Source organism: Ostrea edulis, chromosome 3 (assembly GCF_947568905.1).
Source record: "Ostrea edulis chromosome 3, xbOstEdul1.1, whole genome shotgun sequence".
Taxonomy (NCBI): domain Eukaryota; kingdom Metazoa; phylum Mollusca; class Bivalvia; order Ostreida; family Ostreidae; genus Ostrea; species Ostrea edulis.
In genome coordinates this window covers 38168713-38175141 of record NC_079166.1, presented here as the reverse complement: position 1 = coordinate 38175141, position 6429 = coordinate 38168713, and the positions used below count along the sequence as shown (strand labels likewise).

The 6429-nt window shown below is 35.2% G+C and overlaps 1 pseudogene; it reads left to right on the top strand.

Annotated features, from left to right (window-relative positions):
- Positions 1-2596: 2596 nt before the first annotated feature.
- On the top strand, positions 2597-3662 carry LOC125676512 (uncharacterized; annotated as a pseudogene).
- Positions 3663-6429: the final 2767 nt, after the last annotated feature.

Genomic DNA, 6429 nt, shown 5'->3' with positions numbered 1-6429 from the left:
GTCAATTTAATTGTTTTCAGGAAAGTCTGCTTTATCAAGAGATTCATAAAAAAGGTTTTCAACGTTTTGATTATGTTGATTATGAGAAATAAATCAATGAACACGTTAAAAAGGGGTGGAGTGTGGGGGTAAGAATTTATCCTGATGAATATGCTATGTAACTGCTTTTCATTCAAAAAAAGGATACATTAAATCAGTTAATAAAACACCTTCTGAAGATATGGTGGTTATTCTCAACAGAGGAATGGATTTGCAAAATTATAACTTTCTCAGACTTCCTTATGAGATTAAATTCTACCATTGCTGACACGAACTTTAATTTCTTTAATGATTCTGTCCCCCTTTGCATTAATATATCCGGAAAAGAAAGATGTCAAAAAAGATTACTCCATTTTTTTTTTAAATTCTTCATTATAATGTTCATACGTGGATCTAAAGGGAGGGGTAGGAGGGGATAGGTCGGGCCCAAACCCATCTTTATAAAATTTGCAAAGTATATACATGTATAACATCAAGAATTATGAATAAATGAGTTATTACATTTTTAAGCCACGCAATGAGAACAGAACCAAATCACAAAAACGGTTTGAAGAAACGAACGGTTTTAGATGAGAACGGATTGATTTGGGCTAGGGACGGAGCACTGAACAGTTTGGTGTGGGAACGGAACGGTTTTCATCGGGAACGGAACGGTAATGGAAAGGTTCAAATGGTGTAGTAGTACTATTCGGGGTCTGTGATACAATTAATAAAGCTATGAAAGATATAATATAGTTTGTTTTTCTCTGTTTTTCTCTAAAATAGCTCTAAAACTTTATTGTTATATCGGATTTCAAACATTTTGGTTGATCATCACTGAAAAGACATTATTTGTCGAAATGCGCATCTGGTGCATCAAAATTGGTGCCGTATACGTTTTACATTATGACCCCTAGGTCGAGGCCTCTGCTGGTGGACTGTTAGTCCCCGATGGTCTCTACAGCCCAGTAGCTAAGTACTTCGTTACTAGCTTGAAAATACGATGTATATTTAATTGCTGTTATAAAATGTAGAAATTCATTTCAAAATTAAGGATTATCTCCCTCACGCATAACTCTTATCCTTAGACGAATTTGACTCCACTTTTTTTTTTGGTAAATAGCTCTACAACTTTATTGTTATTTCGGATTTCAAACATTTTGGTTGATCATCACTGAAGATACATTATTTGTCGAAATGTGCATCTGGTGCATAAAAATTGGTACCGTATAATATTTACATAGTTGACAATTATCAATCTTATAATTCCTATAAAGAATAAAATATTGAAAGTAGGCCAAGCACAGGTGCCTGGAACCACCAAAGGTGGGATCGGGTTCCTACGAATAGCTAGCATTCACTGTTGACGGTCACACAAATACATACACACTTTTTGCCAAATGTTTACTTTAAACAAGATCGTTGAAACTCCTACAATGTAGTATAAAGTGACTGACCACTTTTCGTTATCAAGGGATTTTAAGAGCTGTTATTTTTAAGCATCAAAATTTTCATTTTCACCGATTTTGCTGAAATTTAGCATATAGTGATTACTTGATCCCTTCTATTAGAATTTGGTACCAAAATTCGTAATTGGGGTATCGTTGCCATGGTAACAAAAGCACCTTGATAATACCTCCCAAGATGCTTTAAAATGCTCGATTTTGGCCCATTTTTGATTAAACATGAATCAATTTTACTGGTGTACATTTCTGTATTGCCTGCTTAAAGATTAGGTTCAGCATAACAAATACATAATAAAACATCAATAAATCAATATTGGATTACCTATTGGTCCTGAAGTTAAAAAATCACTGTTTTTGGCATTTTGTCTATTTTTGAAAAAAAAAGGAACTTTAAGCAATTTTATGACATCATTTATGGGAAAACCCAACAACACACATCTAAAGTAAATTATGATTTGATTCATCCCATTCAAACGTCAACATGCTCTCAGATCCAAGTCGTAACTTTGTATTAATAAACCTATCATTTAATGAACCTTTTATATATAAATCATGATGGTTATAACGCCTATACCATTGAAGTCCTTTCTATATATTAATACAGCTTCGAAAACAATTTTGAAATTTTAATTATGTTCAAAACTATGAATTAGAAATCAAAGTTTTGAAATATACATTTCTATATGAGTGTATAAGTGTACAAGTTATAAATGTACATGTATAATCGTATATTGTACAGTTGTTTTTCTTGTTGAATCGGTAGTCCCTCTTTCTTTCAATATCTATTAACCCCCTTCACTATTTTTCTCTTGTGCTTTGCTTGCAACTCTGTACACAAAATCATATTTTCAACCACTCAAACTCTCCTTATTATTGTTGTAATTTTTAATGTTGGTGATCTTCTTGCAATATTTCTTATCATACCTCACTATGAGAATTATATGCAACGCGTAATCTGATTGATCTAGACACTCACGTGCCAGGAATGATAAAACTTAATATTTCCCTCTCAAACATCATATCCCCCATCATATTGCACCCCTTCAGACGAAGTTTATTTTGACGTCGCAATAAGTCCGTGTCATTGTACTTTCATAGTTCGTAAGACACAATATGCGGGTCTCTGATAAACACTTTAATTGCCAGGTTTTGGTTGGTACAAAATCAAGGAAGTAAAACAGCATTCAAGGAAAACATATTTATAAACGTTACATGTATCACGTGCGGTTTTTTGTTTGTTTTTTTATATCGGTGTTTATATTTTTACAGCCAATTCTTGATTGGTTGTAAAACGGTATTCGTGCGTATCGAAGTTTATCTGAGTACAGGTTTAAAGTAATGAAATCATTCGAGAATTCGCTGCCCATCGTGCAACAGACCTTTTTTGCCGAGATGTCTCGACAGTTCAATACTAATTTCCTTGCACCATATAGAGAGATTGATGAAGAAAATTTGCTCTAAGAATCTACTGGAGAACATACTGATGTATCTGTACAACAATCTGCTGACAAAGGTCCAGAAAGTTCAAACCTTGCTGATACATTCAATTTATTCCGAACATATCTCGATTCGAAGCTGGAAAGTCTCAAAGAGGAGCTCTCTGTTTCGGGTAATGCTATAGATAGTAGTATTAAGTCCATTAAGCGAGAGGTGTCTGTTAAGTTCAAACATGAAGGGAATAGAATACAATATAACTTTAATTCCGAATTACTGAGCGACCTCACAAAGCCGCAGAAACGCGTGTCAGATCCCACCGCTGTAGGGTATGTTACGGGGCGTATAAATAAGCTAAATAAGAGGAACAAACTGATTAGAATTGCAGATAAGTCCCCAGCAGGTTGGACCACGGTCAGAGAATACGAAAGTGATGATTTTGCATCAGATTCCGAAGATGAAAAAGTTTTGCGCCAAGCGGAAAACCGCGGCTTACGATCAATTAAAGAGAAACGCCGAGTACATCCCTACCGAAAACCAGCCTCGACTGCACCCAGTTCTAATGCTAAGACTAATTATTCTCCTCCCCATTGCTTTCGTGGTTTCAAATTTAAACAACGCAAGGAACCCTCCGCATTCTACATGTGTTTCAACTGTCACCAATACAGTCACTGGAAATCATCCTGTCCAGCCCCGCCAAAACCATCCAACTCCAACTCGAGCATGTCAGGAGCAACACCGTAAATCTGTTCATAATCAGTAAGTATCTCCGTATTTTTCTGATTCACTTTTCTATGAACAGATTGAGTTATTCTTTAATGAAATTTATTTTGTAGAAAAAATGCCTACAATAATAGGTAAAGGAGTAAAAGGAAATCTGTCAAAACACATTAAGTTTTGGGAATATATTGGTGCTCATCAATTTGTTTTAGATACGATTAGGAATGGTTATTTTGTACCTTTTGAAAGTGTTCCACCTTCCATGCATTCAAAAATAACAAATATGCTCTAGTTAACGCTGAATTCGTTGACAAGTCTGTTTCAGAGCTTTTAGAGATCGGATGTATTCAAGAAGTTCCATTCCGGCCTTATGTGGCCAGTCCACTGATCGTCGCTATCAATAAAAGTAGTGGAACACAGAGGTTGATTTTAGATTTGAACCAACTAAATCCTTATCTTCAAAAAAGAAAGGTCAGGTTTGAAGATTGGAACAATGCTATACATTTCTTCAAAAAAGGTTGCTAATTATTCAAGTTTGATCTTAAAATCAGGGTATCGCCATATAGACATTTGCAAACAGCAGTTAGTAAATTTTTCTTTTTCATGGGGAAACAAATTTTATTGTTTCAACGTGTTACTATTTGGTCTGACTTCAGCGCCTTATATCTTTACAAACTGTTTGAGACCTCTTGTCAAATACTGGAGAAACAATGGGATAGACATAGTTTTATACCTAGATGATGGTTTAGTTTTGGGTCCAGATGTCCAGACTTGTTTACAAAGATCTAATTTTGTAAAAATATCTTACTTAAGGCAGGTTTTTTTTATATCAATGTCGAAAAATTCTTTTTGCAGCCCGTACACTGCTTATAGTGGCTTGGGTAAACCTGGAACTCGACATCTTTAAGCATTCCATGTAGAAGAATTGAAGATGCCATTTGGTTCAATAAAATATTTAATCGATAGATTTCCTCTTTTTACAACAAGAGAATTAGCCAGAGCAGCAGACAAGATCATTTCTATGTACCCAGTCGTGGGTAATGTTTCTAGTTTAATGACACGACAGATTCATTTAGCCATCGAAAGTAGATGTTGTTGGAATCGTCTTTTTTTTTAATGTTTTCTCGCATAGAAGCAGTTAAAACGAAATTATTATTCTGGTTAGACAATTTAAGAAAACTTAACTCTAGGCGTATCCTTCAGGAGTTTTTTTTCTCTTGTATTAGTATATTCTGATGCAAGTGACGTTGCTGCTGCAGCTTACACGGTTGAATTGAATGAAAATATTTTTCACAGAAGTTGGCGAGATAGCGAGGTAGTAATGAGTTCTATGTGGAGGGAGTTTAAGGCAATTCAGTTAGCGTTGGAATCTTTTGCAGGTAGTTTTACAGGTAAAAATGTTTGGTGGCATACAGATAACCAGAATTGCGATCAAATTGTTCAGAAAGATAGTACAAAGCCGCATTTACCATCGTTAGCGTTTGCCATATTTTCAAATGTGCTGAATGTTCGATCGCTCTTAGAATTATCTGTATTCCTAGAAATTAATCAAAATACAATTGTACAAAAGCAGATTATATCTCTAAAATCGTTGATTATGAAGAATGGCAAACTACTTATGAATTTTTTCAGTTTATCAATTTTTTTCTGGGGACTTCATACCATTGACAGATTTGCTAAGATCTATAATGCTAAGTTACCCAGATTTAATTCTTTGTTTTGGTTTCCAGAAACTGAAGGCTTTGATGCTTTTTCTCAAAACTGACAATATGAGAACAATTGGTTGGTTCCTTCTTTTGATATGCAGGACGATTAAATACATGATCGCGTGCAAGGCATCTGGCACTTTGATTGTTCCTAAGTGGCCCTCCAGTTCTCCCTGGACTATGTTATTTGGCAAAGAAATGTTTTTCAGAGAGTATGTTGTTGATGTTCTAGAGTTTGCACCAAATCAGAACATTTTAGAATATGGTCGTAATTCAAAATCCTTATTTGGTTCGCAGTATTTTACTTCCAGAGTATTGGCAGTGAGAATACGTTGTTAGACAGCAAATTATACATATCCTTCACATACACTGATTTTAAATCTATCGCAGACAGACTGCTCGCTATTCATTTGTGGTGATCAAGATTAAGATTCTTTTATTCCCGACAAGGCCTATGTAGTAGGCTTGGTCAGGTGTATTTATGACAAGGCCTTTGTAGTAGGCATGATCTTGTATTATTTTGACAAGGCCTATGTTTTAGGCACGGTCATGTGTATTTTTGACAAGGCCTATGTTTTAGGCACAGTCATGTGTATTTTTGACAAGGCCTATGTTTTAGGCACAGTCATGTGTATTGTTGACAAGGCCTATGTTTTAGGCACGGTCATGTGTATTTCAGACGAGGCCTATATTTTAAGCATAGTCATGTGTATTTTGACAAGGCCTATGTAGTGGGCACGGTCATGAATATTTAACAATGATTATGTGTGTAGTGTGTTTTGGACATATCTTGTTATAGTGCAAGCAAGTTTGCCGATTGCCATATTTCAGTATAGTTTTTCAGACATCTTCAAAACCGGGAAATGGACTTCTTCTTGGAAAACATCTGATTCTGATTTAGTTCCTCTGGCGGAACAGCTACCTGATATATGTTTGTGTGCAAAGGCTCCGAACACTAAGAAGAAATATGAATATGCCTTATATAACTTCTGTAAGTGGTGCATTTCTCACAATATATTTTTCCCCATCTTCAGATTTTCATGTAGCTTTATATTTGATTCATCTTAGAAATTTGGGTAAAGCTA